Here is an 18,912-nt window from a genome sequence, read left to right as displayed (position 1 = left end):
CAGAATGGTTTTATTTATTTTTTGCTAATTTTCTCAATTACAATTCATAGAGACCCCAAAAATGGTTAACATTATAAATTATCTCCCATTATTTTTCATTCCTTTTTTAAAGAAGAAGCTCATTCTTGATTGAATCCTTTAAAAACTTTTTTCTTCTTGCTTTACTCGTAAAATCAAAGGTATCTTGTTCAGTGTTGCAAAATCCTCCATTTTGATTTGCCATATTTAATATTCTATATTATTTTAATGAATGTTTATTCTATTCTATATTCCAAATTCATTTGACAATTCATGAAATCTGCCAATAACTCTTTGACCCAGAACTGGTCCAATTTGCTGCTATTATAGATCCTAAATCATCTAGTCCAGTGGTTCCCAATTAGCTAAGTATTTCAAAAAACCCTTTTCCCCAAAAAGCCAAGCCTACTTTTGAAAATTTTGATATCTCTATTGTAGTTTTGATCCCCTTCATGGATCAATGCCTTGTCGTGGCGAAGGGGCTTGAATAACTCAGAGAAGCTATGAGCTATGCCATGCAGGGCCACCCAAGATGGACAGGTCATAGTGGAGAGTTTTGACTAAACGTGATCCACCTGGAGAAGGAACTGGCAAGCCACTCCAGTATCCCTGCCAAGAAAACTCCATGGACAAAGACAACAGGCATATAAAAGTTATGACGCTGGAAGATGAGCCCCTCAGGTCGGAAGGCGTCCAACATGCTACTGAGGAAGAGCGGAGGACAAGTACAAGTAGATTCAGAGCTGATGAAGCGGCTGGGCCAAAGCCGAAAGGACGCTCAGTCGCGGATATGCCTGGAAGCGAAAGGAAAGTCCGATGCTGTAAAGAAAAATATTGCATAGGAACCTGGAATGTAAGAACCATGAGTGGAGGTAAGCTGGATGTGGTCAAAAATGAGATGACAAGAATAAATATCGACATCCTGGGCATCAGTGAACTAAAATGGAAGGGAATGGGCGAATTCAGTTCGGGTGACTATCATATCTACTACTGTGGGCAAGAATCCCGTAGTAGAAATGGAGTGGCCCTCATAGTCAACAAAAGAGTGGCAAAAGCTGTAATGGGATGCAATCTCAAAAATGACAGAATGATCTCGATACGAATCCAAGGCAGACCTTTTAACATCACAGTAATCCAAGTTTATGCACCAACTACCGGTGCTGAAGAAAGTGAAATTGACCAATTCTATGAAGACCTACAACAACTTCTAGAAATGACACCAAAGAAGGATGTTCTTCTCATTACAGGGGATTGGAATGCTAAAGTAGGGAATCAAGAGATAAAAGGAACAACTGGCAAGTTTGGCCTTGGAGTTCAAAATGAAGCAGGGCAAAGGCTAATAGAGTTCTGTCAAGAGAACAAGCTGGTCATCACAAACACTCTCTTCCAACAACACAAGAGACGACTCTACACATGGATATCACCAAATGGGCAGCATCGAAATCAGATTGATTATATTCTCTGCAGCCAAAGATGGAGAAGCTCTATACAGTCAGCAAAAACAAGACCTGGAGCTGACTGTAACTCAGATCATCAGCTTCTTATAGCAAAATTCCAGCTTAAACTGAAGAAAGTAGGAAAAACCACTGGGCCAGTAAGATACAATCTGGATCAAATCCCTTATGAATACACAGTGGAAGTGAGGAACAGGTTTAAGGATTTAGATTTGGTGGACAGAGTGCCTGAAGAACTATGGATGGAGGCTCGTAACATTATACAGGAGGCAGCAACGAAAACCATCCCAAGGAAAAGGAAATGCAAGAAAGCAAAATGGCTATCCAACGAGGCCTTACAAATAGCGGAGGAGAGGAGGCAAGCAAAATGCAAGGGAGATAGGGAAAGATACAGGAAACTGAATGCAGATTTCCAAAAAACAGCAAGGAGAGACAAGAGGGTCTTCTTAAATGAGCAATGCAAAGAAATAGAGGAAAACAATAGAATGGGGAAAACCAGAGATCTGTTCAAGAAAATTGGAGATATGAAAGGAACATTTCGTACAAAGATTACCATAATCAAGGACAAAAGTGGTAAGGACCTAACAGAAGCAGAAGACATCAAGAAGAGGTGGCAAGAATACACAGAGGAATTATACCAGAAAGATATGGAGGTCTCGTACACCCCAGGTAGTGTGGTTGCTGACCTTGAGCCAGACATCTTGGAGAGTGAAGTCAAATGGGCCTTAGAAAGCACTGCTAATAACAAGGCCAGTGGAAGTGATGATATTCCAGCTGAACTATTTAAAATTTTAAAAGATGATGCTGTTAAAGTGCTACACCCAATATGCCAGCAAGTTTGGAAAACTCAGCAATGGCCAGAGGATTGGAGAAGATCAGTCTACATCCCAATTCCAAAGAAGGGCAGTGCCAAAGAATGCTCCAACTACCGCACAATTGCGCTCATTTCACACGCTAGCAAGGTTATGCTTAAAATTCTACAAGGCAGGCTTAGGCAGTATGTGGATCGAGAACTCCCAGAAGTGCAAGCTGGATTTCGAAAGGGCAGAGGAACCAGAGACCAAATAGCAAACATGCGCTGGATTATGGAGAAAGCTAGAGAGTTCCAGAAAAACGTCTACTTCTGCTTCATTGACTATGCAAAAGCCTTTGACTGTGTCGACCACAGCAAACTATGGCAAGTTCTTAAAGAAATGGGAGTGCCTGATCACCTCATCTGTCTCCTGAGAAATCTCTATGTGGGACAAGAAGCTACAGTTAGAACTGGATATGGAACAACTGATTGGTTCAAAATTGGGAAAGGAGTACGACAAGGTTGTATATTGTCTCCCTGCTTATTTAACTTATATGCAGAATTCATCATGCGAAAGGCTGGACTAGATGAATCCCAAGACGGAATTAAGATTGCCGGAAGAAATATCAACAACCTCAGATATGCAGATGACACAACCTTGATGGCAGAAAGTGAGGAGGAATTAAAGAACCTTTTAATGAGGGTGAAAGAGGAGAGCGCAAAATATGGTCTGAAGCTCAACATCAAAAAAACCAAGATCATGGCCACTGGTCCCATCACCTCCTGGCAAATAGAAGGGGAAGAAATGGAGGCAGTGAGAGATTTTACTTTCTTGGGCTCCTTGATCACTGCAGATGGTGACAGCAGTCACGAAATTAAAAGACGTCTGCTTCTTGGGAGAAAAGCAATGACAAACCTAGACAGCATCTTAAAAAGCAGAGACATCACCTTGCCGACAAAGGTCCGTATAGTTAAAGCTATGGTTTTCCCAGTAGTGATGTATGGAAGTGAGAGCTGGACCATAAAGAAGGCTGATCGCCGAAGAATTGATGCTTTTGAATTGTGGTGCTGGAGGAGACTCTTGAGAGTCCCATGGACTGCAAGAAGATCAAACCTATCCATTCTTAAGGAAATCAGCCCTGAGTGCTCCCTGGAAGGACAGATCGTGAAGCTGAGGCTCCAATACTTTGGCCACCTCATGAGAAGAGAAGAATCCTTGGAAAAGACCTTGATGCTGGGAAAGATGGAGGGCACAAGGAGAAGGGGACGACAGAGGACAAGATGGTTGGACAGTGTTCTCGAAGCTACGAACATGAGTTTGACCAAACTGCGGGAGGCAGTGCAAGACAGGAGTGCCTGGCGTGCTATGGTCCATGGGGTCACGAAGAGTCGGACACGACTAAACGACTAAACAACAACAAAATTGTAGTTTTGTTATGTGGATGGTGTCACAGACCCCCTGGGTGGGTTACATAGCTGCCAAGTTTTCCCTTTTCTCGTGAGGAAGCCTATTCAGCATAATGGAAAATCCCTTAAAAAAGGGGATAACTTGGCAGATATGGTGGGTTATGTGTACCCCCTGGGGTCCGTGGGCCAACAATTGGGAACCCCTTGTCTAATAGATTAAGTACCAATCTTCCCTTAAAATTAAGAATGTTGTGGATTCCTTAATACTTGACCAAGTTTATTGTCACATATCAGCAGAAATTGCTTTTCCAGTCATTCCCATTTTTCAAGTAAAACTCTACTCTATAAAAAGGTGGAGGAGGGGGTGGATATGAAAAGCGTGGTGCACGTTTTGGGGCAGGGTGCATTGCGCGCAGGGGCGGGGCGAGCATTTTGGGGTGAGCAGCAGCGATGGTGCCCCTGGGATCGCGTCGCTCAGGGCGCATCACCCCCACCGCCCCTATCTTCCTTCGCCCCTGATTTCAGGGGTTCCAGGCGCTTACCTCCAGGTATAGGGTGGTATATAAATTCAATAAATAAATAATAACAATACCCAGGTTTCGTGTTTCCTTCAGAACGAGGTGCAGCATATGTCTTTTTGTTATATGGTTTATTTACACATACATACAACCTGAGCCTACAATGGAGGGCTTCACAGCATTAACACTCCAAGAGGGTCTTGCTTCTCCCATAGCCACAGCGTTGGATTCTATGAGAAATCAGGCATGGCTCTGACTCCCTGGCTTCCCAACCTGCAGCTTGCTTCCAGCTTCCAGCTGACATTTGCATGGCAAGGAGCCGGACCCCAAGCTTCCCCAGAATAAAACACACGAAAACAAGTATATTGGGTTAATGGGATAAATAAGGCCACAACTTTATTGGTTACAGATGTGAGCGGCATTGGCTTAGGCAATTTGGTGAAGCAAGACTATAACCTGACTCCTGAATGCCTGCAGGAAGTCTCTTTGAAGGGTTAACCACCCGAAGGGGGGGAGCCCTCTGATGTACATCAAATGAGCCCCCCCCCCGGTCACCATTAGGGATGTGTCTTGGCCCTAGCCCACGCCCAGGCTTTGGACAGGAACCACACACCCAGATCCCTTTAACAGGATACCCTTACCATGGAGGGGCAGGCGGAGGCAACAACCTCCCCTCCCATAAAAGCTTACCCAATGCCTAACCTCACAATGTTTTGACGATTCCTACTAGGTAGGCAATTGGATAGAGCCAATTATGCCAAGTGGAAAAATTCCTACCCAGCCCCAACAACCAGGCGGCCAACATAAGTCATAGCACGGTCATAGTCGAACCACGAAAAGGAGGGTGGCCGGGCTGGGAGATCCGATGCCTGGAAACAGAAAAGGCAGCATCCCCAGCCGCGCCAACATTTAAGCAGGCGAAGCCATGCCCCTATGCAAGCCCAATTGGTTGGGCTGAAGGAGACGCGGCCGGGCACCCTGCTGACATGGGTGGCTTACCTCCGCCCACTCCACGGTCGCTATGGAGACCTGGTTCCCACCAGCAAAGCAGCCCCTCCCTATTGGGGAGCTGACATCTCAACTCTCCCCTCTGCCCTTTGTCTTTCTAACAACATACAATTAAGACAATTAAGGAAGGGAGGTCCAGCCACCCACACTTAGGCCAGTTCATCACCAGGAAGCTAGCTTGGCTATTCCAGGAATTGCTTACATTTTAACACTTGCTGAATCTAGGAATTAGAAGGACCTTGGCATACAGCCTAGCCCCACAAAACTCAATAGCATTGAATATCCATGTCTGAAAAAGAATGGGAATGTGTGACAATCAATATGTTAAAAATGCACAGCTGGGAAAGTCAATTTTTTAATGAATCCTTTGGAGTATAAAGCCACCATCTGGAATCACCCTAGACTTATTGCTCTCGGTCTCAGCATCAGAATATCATTTTTGTTAAGATTTTTAGATATCTTTATTGTCATTGTCCCCTTGCGGGAACAACGAAATTACTCGGTTGCTACATCCACTCAGATAAAGCATTCCGCATAATCCAAAATTACAAAACCTAGTTAAAAACAGTAAATATAATACAAATAACAAGTAAAATAAGATGACTTCAAAGTCCAGGCTTTCCATTTAAGGCCAAAATTGCTCTAGAGAAGAAACTGTTCCTGAGACGGCTCGTTCTTGCCTGCATAGTTCTATATCTCCGTCCCGATGGCAGGAGCTGAAAGAAATGGTGACCAGGGTGCGTTGGATCTCTTGATATGTCAAGTGCTTTTCTATGGCACCTGGTGGTATAGATTTGTTCTAAGGTGGAGAGTGAGCAGCCAATAATGCTCTCTGCTGTTTTAATAATTCTACACAGCCCTGCTCTGTCCTGAGAAGTACAGCTTCCGTACCACACACATAAACTGTACGTGAGCACGCTCTGTATGGCACAGTTATAGAAGGCAAGCAGCAGCTTTTGTGGAAGATGGTTTTTCCTTAAAATTCTCAAAAAATACAGTCTCTGCTGCGCCTTCTTCACAAGCCCCCTTGTATTAACACTCCAGGACAGATCCTCCTGTAACTCAATGCCTAGAAATCTAAACGTTGTTACCCTCTCCACACAAATGCCGTCAATCAAAAGTGGCTGGACCTCGTTCTTCTGTCTCCTAAAGTCCACCACAAGCTCCTTTGTTTTCTTTGTATTTATGAGCAAGTTATTACCTCTGCACCACTCTGTCATCCGCTCCACCTCATCTCTATAGTCCGTTTCACCCTCCTTATCAGAGATGAGCCCGATCACGGTTGTGTCATCTGCAAATTTGACAACCCTATTTCTAGGGTGGGCAGCGACACAATCATAGGTATAAAGAGTATAAAGGAGCGGACTAAGCACACATCCTTGTGGTGTTCCTGTGTTAGTCCTGAGCATGTTAGACATATAAAGGCCCAACCGGACCCTCTGGGAGCGATCTGAAAGAAAGTCCAGTATCCACCCACAGAGTGATAGTGGGAGCCCCAGATTTCCCAATTTAGTTATCAGACGTCGCGGTAGAATGGTATTGAATGCCGAGCTGAAATCCACAAAAAGCAGTCTGGCATAGCTCCCCCACGGCATCCTCTATTGATCTTTTCATTTTGTAGGCAAATTGGAATGTGTCCAATCCCTCTGGTAGGCAGGCAATGACATAATTTCGTACCAGCTTTTCAAAGCACTTCATAATTATGGGTGTAAGTGCTACTGAACGAAAGTCATTCAGATTCTCCGGATTGGATTTTTTTGGTACTGGAACAATAATAGAAGACTTCAGGCAAGATGGGACAGTAGCCTGGGCTAGGGATCAATTTAAAATCCCAGTGAAGACTCCTGCTAGTTGGTCTGCGCAGTCTCTCAAGAACCTTCCAGCTACTCCATCTGGCCCTGTAGCCTTCCTTGAGTTGATTCCCTTCAGCACCTTCCTCATCTCTCCTTCCTCCATGTTGAATACCACATTCCTTTGCACCGATGATGGCGACGATGGTGATGGTGGCCTAGCCTCCACAGGTGTCGCTGCAGATGTTGCTTCAAAGCGGGCAAAAAAGACATTCAACTCCTCTGCGAGGGATGCCCCTCCCTCGTCCACCAAGGAATCTTTGGATTTTTGCCCCGTCAATTCCTGTACACCTTGCCACACCTGCCTGGTGTTATTGCTCTGTAGGTGATCCCCCAGCCGCTGTCTGTACGCCTCTTTGGCCACCCGGATACCTCTCTTTAAATCTGCTCTGGCTGAGCTGTACAGCATCCTGTTTCCACTTCTAAAAGCAGTATTTCTTGCCTTTAGCAGCCCCTGTACCTCCCTTGTCATCCAGGGCTTCCTGTTTGGGTAGATCTTTATCCGGCGCCTCTGTGTTACATTGTCAGTGCAGAACCTGATGTAGTCCAACACTTCCCCAGTAAGAGTCTCTACGTCCTGTTGGTTAAACACCTCCCAGTCTGTGTCATGAAAACAGTCCTGTAGCTGTTGAGATGCTTCAGCCGGCCATATTGTAATACTCCTCTTTGTTGTTGGAATCCGTTTCCTCAGTGGAATGTATACAGGAGTCAGGAGCAGGGACACGTGATCAGATTGACCTAGGTGTGCCAGCGGTTCAGGTTTATAGGCTTGCTTGACATTTGTGTACAACCATTTGTCTTTGAACAGTGGTGGCTGTGGCTTGTTAAGTGTGGTTGGGCAGTGGTATCCTTCCTGCAGCGGTGGAACTGCATTTTTGGGAGGGCGTGGGGCAAAGTTAGGGAATCTCCAGGTTTGCAGTGGCGGCCCTATAACTCTGAACACCCCAAACCTTGCTGCCTTGCCCCACCCCATCCCAACAAGTCAATTGAGAAGATAGCGCTACTCTAAGGATTTTTATTCAAAGAATCTGGGGACACTTTTTTTTTTGAAAAAAGAAAAAAAGTTATTTTAAAAATGTTTATTTTTATTTTTAAAGTAATACCTTCTCTTCTGTGGTCTCCTCTGTCGTGCGGCCTTCCTCTGGGCCCCGGCCTGCTCTCTTGGAGCGCTAGCCGGCGTGGAGTAGGCTCAGGTTGGGCCTGGGCTCGGTCACATGCCCTTGAACTCCCAGTGCTCTGCTACCTCTCCTCAGTGGCGGCAGTGGCGCAGCAAGGGCGGTGCTCCCCTCTTTTTTCACCTTCCTCTTTCTCTATCTCCCTTCTCCCTCTCCTCTCCTCCTTCTCCCTGCATCGGCTCCGGGGTTTTTACTGACCCCGGAGCACCACTGGGCAGTCGGCTGGGTGGCCAGGTGCTCTCGCTCTTTGCTCCATTTGGGTCACGGGGGGGGGTGTCAGTGGTTTCCCCAGTTGACGTGCTGGGCATCCCCAGTTCCCCTTCGGCGGTGGCAGCGGAAGTCTCAGCAGCCCGGAGCCAGCCTGGTAGCGCAGTTGGCTCTGGCTGGCTTCAGGAGCTGCTCGCTACTGTGAGGCCCACCATTTTGCCTCACTGGAAGTCCCCCTATGATGTGTCTTGTGCCGTTGAACCAATCACGCAACATTCGTTCCCTACTAATAAATCTACAACACTTAAAATAGAAATCCGGGGACATTAAATGAAATCCGGGGACATTCCGGGGACGGATTTCGTCCGGGGACAGATTTGTAAATCCAGGGACTTGTCCCCAGGTAATGGGGACGTCTGGCAACCATACACTACTCACATCACAAGCCACTGCTGCTTTTAAATGTTTTGTGATAGTGAATGACATTCATTTAGCATTATATTGTAATATAATTGCTATTTCTTAGCTTTTACATTGTTTCCCGGTTTTATTTGGTTGGGAGTTGCTTCCCTTTGTTGCCCTGGTTCTGTATCCTAATGCCAATCTGCTACAATGTGAAGTTGAGCCATGGTGACTAATTTTATTTTTGGCTTCTGCAATCACAGTGCTTGCCAGGGAGCACGAGCTAAATCCACACAAGAGGTTAGCAACAGAAGGGGTCATCAGATGTCAAATGTATCTATAGCCGTATCACTCTCACTTTTCATAAATGTATTCTACAGTTACAAAACCAGAGGGTAAATGATTGGATCTGGTCAGCTACCTACTTGTGGTGCCTGCAGTGAATGAGATTTATCACTTTAAAATGAAGTTGGATTCTGCAGGAGTTTGTTGAATTGGAGCGCTGAAGAAAGGAAGCCTATTTTGCAACAACTTTCTATATGCTTGAAGGCGCTTAAAGTGAATGCTTGCTTCGGAAATAATTGAGACTCTCCATACTACTTCATAAAGAAACATGCCTTGCATTTTCTGGCGCGGGACATACATTATAGCTTTTGTTTCTTTTTCAAATTCTGTCCCACTGATTAAACTGAATGGGACCTGGGATCTTCTAACTGTACAGGGTCAGCTGTGTACATTGAGAACCAAAGGTGAGAAGGTTTTGATTGGCAAAACAGAAGAGTTAAATCTGTGCACAAGCATGCAGCATAAAGACCTTGGCTTAGGGTACTAACACCCAAAATTTATTAATATAAAAACCCCTATTCCAGGATATATTTTGCTAGCAGCCTTGAAGAATATGATGTAAGGCAGGGATGGGTAAGACTTGTGAGATCTACTCTGGTTTCTTTCTCTTTTTAATTTTTTTACTAAAACCCCCAAGTTTTTACACTTAGAATTAAATAGCCCTTGGCTCAGGAATTTGAGTATCTGAACTGAACTGAGCTCATAGTCCTTCCATAAAAAATACACACTTTGATACCTCCCCAGAACCAGCAGTGGGTTTTTTGGTTTTTTTCCAATTTGGCACATAGTGCCAAGTTATCCCTTTTTTACAGGGATTTTCCCTTATGCTGAATAGGCTTCCTTGCGAGAAAAGTGAAAACTTGGCAGCTATGATTTGGCAATATGCTTTATGGCAGGGAAACTCATTTTGTTGTTGCCATTCTTACAAAAAATATAAAAAATAGTGTGTCAGAAATTCTTGCTAATATACTTCAAATCACCCAGACATCTATCAGTGAATCCCAATTTACATTCTGCCCATCCCTGATCTAAGGCATCAAGGACACATAGAATTGTGTGAATTTAAAGATATTAACGTCAGTCAACACAAACCCTTCGGAGTGCGTAGCCCTAGAATGACTTGATATATACATATAATCACTTGTTTTCTTTTTAACGCACACAAAATGCATTTATCAGTTGAATGTTATGCTTGCTCATCAGTTGTTTATTACTTTATTTATTCATTATTATTTTTAAAGGCACACAACACCTAAAGAGCACTGTAAAGTCACATTTATTCAGGTTAATTCTGCATTCAGCTGGTGAGTCAGAGTAACACAGAGTGCAGTGTGTACAGGGCAGAACAAGTTTGTGCCTGTGGAGGCTGTGATGTGTTCTCGCTAGGCAGTTACTTCCCTTGCCTTATAACAGAGCTGCCAGGTTGCCAGTTCTTTTCCTTGAACACCAAGAGGTTGATTCATGAGTCGATGACTTGCACAGCTGGCTTCCTCTGTGTCCTGGTTTTAAAGTAGGGGGGAATATGCAAGACCCACATTGATAATGTTTCAGACTTGCTCCTGCGTGTTCCCTATATGATCAGAGGCTGGGCAATGGTGGAAAAGGAAATAAGGGCCTTAAACCTGTTTGAGCTTTGTAATTTCTGGAAGATTTGAATAACTGTGGACATAAGTTAATTTTATGAGACAGAACAGCCAGCAATGAGCCCCATAGGACTCTTCCCCACTACTTCTGCCCATTAACGTATTAATACCAAGAAATAAACTGCAAAGCTGTTAGAGTTTGACTACGTGGTCCATTGGAAAGAGCAGGAGCGGGGAACCTTTGGCTTGCCAGATGTTGCTGCACCCGAAACCCCATCAGCCCCGGCAAGCCAGGGATGATGGGAGTTACAATTCAGCTACATCTGGAGACCAAAGTTTCCCCACACCTGGGCAGGGGCGGAGGAACGGAGTCATGGGGGCGGGTCTCCCAGGGTGTCACCTCTGAGGTGGGTGACAAAATGCCAGGCAGCACTCACCACAGGGCCTACAGCATACCTGAGCCACACATCTCTCCTGGGAGTGACACGGTGGCTTGGGCACCGGCAGGCTCTGCGCTGCCCCAAATGGTCCACCCACTGTCTCCACCTCAGCTGTAGGGCGACTGAGTGGGAGGAGGCAGGCAGGCTGCTCAGAGGCCCCGCAGTGTCCTGCCCCAGCTGGCCCCACCCCCGTGGGCGGCTGGCCCCACCCCTGCAGGCACAGGGCACGCGCGCCACCCCAGGTGCCCGATTGGCTTGCACCGCTGCTGCACCAGGGATAGAGTGTTAAACTCGAAACTTGATTTCAACCAGGGTACCAGGCAGAGGGCCTTCTCGGTAGTGGCACCCACCCTGTGGAATGCCCTCCCACCAGAGGTCAAAGAGAACAACAATCACCAGACCTTTAGAAGGCATTTCAAGGCATCCCTGTTTAGGGAAGCTTTTAATGTTTGTTTTCTGTATTTTAATGTTTTGTTGGAAGCCGTCCAGAGTGGCTGGGGGAACCCGGCCAGATGGGCAGGGTATAAATAATAAATTGTTGTTGTTGTTGTTGTTGTTGTTGTTGTTGTTGTTGTTGTTGTTGTTGTTATCTTTGTTTGGTCATAAACTTGTTGGCCGATAATTGATGCACAGTTGTTTCTCAATAGTCCCATCAGCCCTGCCTCATACTGAGTGCAGGCATCCATAGAGCTATGGAATCAGCTGCGGATGTCCTAACTGCTGGTGTTCTGATTTCATGGGCTTCACAATCACAACTTTGAACCATGGGAGAAATGGTAGGGGGGCCTTTAATGAAGTGCAAAAGCCCTGACTCCCACCCAGGCCTGTGCAAAGCTTGTCTGGGGCCTGGGGTGGGAGTATTGTTCTTGGTATGACAGCGTAAAAGTCCGGCAGGCCCCTGCTAGGGGTCCCCGGCCAACTTAGCCCTCTGAGGCCTGGGGCAAGTGTACCTGGCCCCCCTCCACCCTGCACGGGCCTGCTACCACCAACTTCAGCCAAGCTCCTTCCTCTGGTTTTCTAAAAGCTTTTGTTAAGGAACCCAGCCTTGCTCTGTGGGGGGGGGGCACACACCCAAAAAACTGAGCACTGTTCTCCCAAAGACCTTTCTGGCCCCAATGGCTCAGACAGCAAACGGGGTGGGGGTGATTTAATTTTTTAAAAAAGTCTTGTACTTGTTAGTACACCACTTGAGGTGGTAGATGGTGTTTATCTAAGATGTTTGGTTGCCACATCTGCTTAGAACTGAAGAATTCTAGTTGCAAGCAAATCTATGGGTCATTTAGATGAATCCACCCTAGCAGCAAGATTCCTGATAACTATATAGATGAGAAAAGAAACATAGCGGAAGCATGTATGGAATAAAACCAGTATATATTATATTCTCAAATTCTTCAGATGACTCATCATGTAATTTTCTTTCAAGACTCTTACAAATTTGTACTAGTACATGGTTGAATTGGACACATTTTTTCAGTAGAGTTTATTTAATATTAATCTATTCATTTTGGGGTAAATGAAGAGTTTAATGGTTAAGATGTAACCAGAATGTATTCTCAAGTGTCGTGTTAGGTTTATCAATCAAGTAAAAATTATGCTCTTGAATAAAAGACCCCATTGGCTACCATGTGATCCACTCCAGCTGGGTTAATTGGAAATCATTTTCTCCATCCTGTTATCCACCCTTGAACAATGCTGTCTGAACCACACCATAGTATGTCGCTATTTCCCTTTGTAGGCGCTATGAGAACTATATGCCTCTGGCTGAAGAGCAGCCCATCCAACCAAGGTGTAGGATGTGTGTGTCTGAAAATGCTCCAGCCAGTCGTGCCTCTTGGATCTGTAAGGAAGATAATGAGCGTAAATCTCTTCTGTCTGTTAAAAACATAGCATAAATTATGCCAATAATAAGCTTGGCAGGACTGTATCTCTTGATCAAGTTACGTTGCATACTAAATTATGGGAAACTGGTCTGCAAGGGAGGCGGAAAATAAAATAAAATCCATGGGGAATGTCTCAAGGGAGCCAACTACCAACCGCGTCAGAATTCATCATTCCTTCCCCCAAAGCCCCCTTATTGAAATAAATGAAGGTTCCATACACTACTCACATCACCCCTTTTTCACTCTGCCCTTTTCCTTTTTCTCTCTTGAAACTCTTGAAAGTACGTGTAGACCGAAGGTGTTTTCTGCCATCATAATCTCCTCCAGCAGCTGCCTCATTCTTTACATGCTCATTCCTTCTCCATGGTTTAATCAAGGATCTGATTGTTTAAATAAACGAATCCCAAATTCCGCTAGCCTCATTGTAATTTTTGGACCTAAAAGGGCTACAAGTTACACAACAGGTGGAATATTTCCTCCCTGCCAGGAGGCTGAAGACCATCAACAAAGAGACCTGCTGCATCAGACCTGTCTAGCTCAGCATCCTGTCTCCCACAGTGGCCCAACAGATGCTTGTGATAAGCCCACAAGCAAGATATAAGGGCAACCATGCTCTCCCAGTGTGGATCCCCAGCAAGTGACGGCTGTTCATAGGCATGGTGCCTCTCTGAACCTCAACGCCAGTATGTAGCCATCATGACTAGTAGCAGCCACTGACGGCTTTATGCTCCATGAACTTATCTAATCCCCTTTCAAAGCCAGAAAGCTTGCTTGCCACTTCTGTGTGGCCCAGATGAACATTTCGATGTGTGAGTAATCAAAAAAAGGCAGGTGCGGCTACAATGGCTGCATAGGTCAAAGCCTGCTTCTGCCAGTGGAGGTCCTTTGCTGGATCAGGGTGTGGGAATGAATCCAATTTAGTTACAAGATATAAACACAGAACTGGGGTATATGGTTCCAACCATCATCATGGCTTTTTTTCAGCTGGAGCTCCCTGGGGCTCAGCTCCAGCACCTCTCAGGTGGGTGCCATTGCCATTCTAAGAGAACAAGGGAGAAGTTCGCTGTGAGCTCCAGCACCTCGTTTTCTAGAAAAATAGCACTGATGATAATAAGTTTTTGATTTGCTGCTGCTAATGCTACTTACCCAATCATTCCACAATATTTTTCAGCAGTCAAAGTTCTTATTTCCTTAATTTATTAATTACATTTTTGTATCCCCTTAATTTATTTCAGCTTAATCTAGTCCTGGAGAAATTGGCGTGATGCCTGTGCAGGGTTTTGTCCTGGCTTTTCAAAACCTTGCCCCTGTGCTTTTCCTTTGGTTTTTAAGATCATGCAACCTGCTTTTGGTAGGCAGACACAAAATCTAAACAGAATAAATAGATCTATGGGTTAATGGTAACATCTGTGCTGGAGAATAAAACTGATCATCTGATTTTACACACAATTACTGAGAAACGGTTTCTCCTGAAATCCCTCGATACATATTTTCTCCCCAAATACGGTAAATGTGTTATAGATCAGGATCCCAATGCAAAATAAAAAATAAAACCATAGGCAGGTATTATTATTCTTGTTTCTGGAAGAAGGGGAAAGAAACCAGTGTTTCACAGTATTTGAAAACACACTGTTTTCTTTGTTATGATGAAAAGGTTGCAGGTACAGTAGGGAGACAGAGCGAATCAGATCTGAGAGCTAGTAAAGACTTGTTATGCAATGAAGAACTTGCCTTTTACAGCTCTTGCGTTCTTCAGCTAAAAGCAGATCGTTGCCATAAAGAAGTATTTACCAATTTTAAAAGGTCTTGGCCCATCATAGCTAGTGTTAGATTTCGAATATAGCTTTTGTTGCCAAGGTGACAAACACTTATAAATACAACACCTCGTCGAATGTGCTTTTATCCCAGTATTTTTATGGCTTTTAAATAAGATACCATTAGCAAATATATTAGGTAATTTTGCTGAAAGATGATTTTTCCACTAACACCTTTTTTGTTACATTTCCCCCAGGTATTTGAGTAAATGTCTGTTGTGACATTTCAGTCCTGCTAGGCTTCTGCTGCACGATGGTAAGAGGGTACCAATAGTATACCTGGTGAAGATTAGCCCATTACCTTTTGGTCTTATTTTTATTGATAATTGCAAAATGTTAACATGACCACATCCCCCCAAACCACACACCCCAAAGTCTTTATTCAAGAGGTTACACATTTAGGGGAGCAGCCTTTATTGCCTAGAGAATGATGGTGAGATTGACCAAACACTTGTTTAATTCATTTATTTCTACAAGATTATCCCCTTGTAAGAATCACAATAATGCAGCTTAAAGCACAGTGGAAAAAATGTATAAAATCTATATTAAGGCTTCACACACATTTTCTCCTACTTACCAAACAAACAAACAAACAAACAAAGCATTACCCAAGTGGTTTCACTAAAGCAGAGAAAAGAGATACTTAAATGTGGAACAATAACTTTATTACCGGTCCAACTCCATGTAGCGGAACCAAATGTATTTTTAAGGAGGGAAAAGAATGCAAACTGGCCCAGCCAGCAAGCTCTGCTGTTGGTGCCCAGTGATGTTTAGACTTGGAATTTGAAGGAAAGTGACTGGTTTACACTGTGAACATATTTGGTAGCAATCAGAGAATTGGCATCAAAAGGCAGGCATTAATTCCAAATATTTGTAGTTTCCTTACCAGACAGCAACTGTGGCGGAAAACATTACACAGCAGGATGTTCTGCAACCACCGAAGGATGGTGTTTCACTTTGGTAGTATTTGAGCTGGATGAAAAAGTAAATTATAACCTGGGCAGCCCAATTCACAACCCACTTTAAGTTGGAGTTCTTGGATTTAAGCTAATTTGCTTCCACTGGTGCGTGTAAATGGGGACAGTAGTTGCTGGAATTAAACTACCACAGCGCAATGTAACTCAGTCGTAGATCGGGCTATGAAGAATATACAGCATTGCAGACTTTCATTCTGTGCATTTCGGATACATTGGTTAGAGACCACCTCCTCCATTATGGCGGGAGCTGTTGCGGGCTTTTAGAACCACAGAGAATCCTCTTAATTACTTCATTTGTGAGCCAAGCCCATTCAGGGGAGGATGCACAGAAAACAGTCTTGGTGACCGGCTGGCAAACACATGTGGTACTCCTTTGCCAATTCATACATTATGGTTGTGTCAAATCTGTGGACCAGTGGTTTTCAAACGAGCATGGTTCGGCAGGAGAGCACCTGCTTTGCATGCAGAAGCTTTTGGGTTGAGTCCTTGGTATCTTCAAGGTAGGAAAGGGAGAGAAACCCTGCAGAGCTGCTGACAGTTCCGGTAGAGAATGCTGAACTAAATAGCCTTGGTACAAGACAGATTCCTATGTTTCCAAAACTGTGTTCCTATAACTAATGGCATGGAGTCTCAGAATGAAGGATGGGGTTGGAAAACTCAACAGTGTACAGATTTGGGCACAGACCTCTTTGAATGCAGTCACGTTTTTTTGATGGGCTAATTGCCATGGAATGTGTATCAAGGCCTCAGATGCTTAGGGGGGGGGGTGTATGGAAGAAAGTGGTCTCTTTAAGGTACCTAGTTCTCAAGTCATTTAGGGCTTTAAAAGCCCAAACCAGCACCTTGAATTGAGCCTGGAAACAAACTAGTAACCAGTGTAGATAAAACAAAATGGGCACCACATCTTCTCAACATCTAGTTCCAGTCAACTCGTTGGCAGTAGCATTTTGCACCAATTGCTGTTTCTGAATACATTTCGAGGAGAGCCCCTTAAAGGGTGCATGGCAGTAGTCTAATCAGAAAGCAACAGGGGCATGAATAACTGTAGCAACAGCTGATTTTATCAGGCAAGACTGTAACGGATGTGTCAACCAAAGCTGGAAAAATGCACTCCTCACCACTAAATGCTACCTGCATATCCAACAGAAGCACTGAGTCAAGAAGGCCCCTTGACCCCCTAGCTATGAGCCTGATCTTTTAGGAAGACTGCAGCCTCATCCAAAATATTCTGCAGACCCAACCCTGAATCATATGGGCCATCCACCAACACCTTGCCCATTTTAGATCTATATAAAGAGAGAGGGCAATAGAGCATTCATTGGTCAAGAGACAAAACGTGCACATCAGTAGACACTTGTTGGAGTCTCCAACTTTCTACCTTTCCTTTTGATCTGTCTTTGCCGTGATTGTGGCTACATTTCCTTGCTCTTCACCTTATTTCTCCTGATGCTTTTGGGATGTCCTTGGCCATTGTCTCTCTGTAGGAATGATTTTAGGATCGTGTTGGCAAACCACACAAAAGCATAATTAATAGTATTGCACTGGCAGGCCATGCAATACATTAATATAAAAGTACAGGTTTCTGGAAAGAGGTTGAAGGGACATAGCAGGGCAGGAGGTCATGACAGATCCAGGGATAGCTGAGTGGGACTTGTCAGATCTGGAAGAAACGGGTTTGAGCAAGGGAAGCAGGACAGAACCAGAGGGGCCATACCCAAGTCAGAGGGAGAACAATGGAAAGGTGGAAAAACACCAAGAGTCACAAGATGGAGAGGAGGGGGATGTTTAAGGAGTAGGCATGTGACAGGGAGAGGTCTGAGGAGTATGTGAGGACCAGGCACTTCCTGTATGGCGGAGTTTGAGGGTGTTGGCAGGATGTGACATATGTAAGGAGACCACCTCTTTGGGGCTTGACCGATTGTCATTGGATGAAAGATGCACCTCTAGTTAATCATTGATAGTTCTGAAAATTTACAATAAAAGGGGGTGCCTGATTTTGTTCTGGGCGACCTTCTGGATATACATTCTGTCTCCCGCTGTGTTCTTTATTGCACGCTCCCCACATCTCTCTATCTGTGGATTTCTTGATATATACTGGCTCCTGGGGAATATCAATGAAAATGATTGCTTTGGTGGCCCATCCTGTCCCGCTACTTGAGGGGAAATGGGAAGATGCTGTCCACCACCACCACCACCCTGCCTCCCCACCATTGAAGCCTTGTTTGTTGGGGTTGCATGGTGGCAGCAGCGGTGAGATCTCATGGGAGGTCCACAAGATCATGTGAAATCTCACCAGAAGCCACCAGAGTGTTTTTCTCACTTCTCCAATGGCAGTGGCAGGGGTGGGTCGCCTCACAGAATTTTGCCACCCAAGGCAATTGCCTCAGTCTGCCTCATGGGCAGGCTGGTCCTGCTTTTGGACATGAACCCCAGGAGAGGATAAAATAGCCTCTATGTCTTAGGAACATAGGCAACTACCAGGATTGGCATGACCATCGGGCAGAGGGAGGTGGTAGCCTTGGGTGGCAGAAGCTGAGGGACAGCACCCCCATCACCTCCTTGGCTGTTTCCCTCTGTTGGAGGGCAGAAGCAGGAATTCCCTGCACACCCCCGCTCCCACGAAGTAGTGAAAAGCCCTTGAGTATGCTGGGGAACGCTGCTACCCTCTTGCCAGTATTGAAATTTGAGACCGCCCTCAGTCCAATCGCCATGGAATTAGGGGCGCCATCTTATCCTTTGCCTCAGGCAGAAAAATATCCCAGGTCAGCTATGGAAGTTGCATTATACTGAGTCAGGCAGTTGGCCCACCTAGCTTAATATTTCCTACACTTCAGGCAAGGGGCGCTCACAAACATACCGTACTTGAAAAATGCCTGGGACACCTGAGTTGTGGCTGTGCCTTTTTTCAATCCTGCTGTTCCTGAACAGCAGAAGCACCAAAGTAATGCTGAGGGAGAGTGAGAATCTTTGTTTTGCTTTGCTTCAGCTGCGGCTAGATCAAAGACCTGCCTTGGGCATCCATTGAAGGTTGCTTTTCCATG

Source organism: Zootoca vivipara, chromosome 12 (assembly GCF_963506605.1).
Source record: "Zootoca vivipara chromosome 12, rZooViv1.1, whole genome shotgun sequence".
NCBI lineage: Eukaryota > Metazoa > Chordata > Lepidosauria > Squamata > Lacertidae > Zootoca > Zootoca vivipara.
This window is presented reverse-complemented; position numbering follows the sequence as displayed.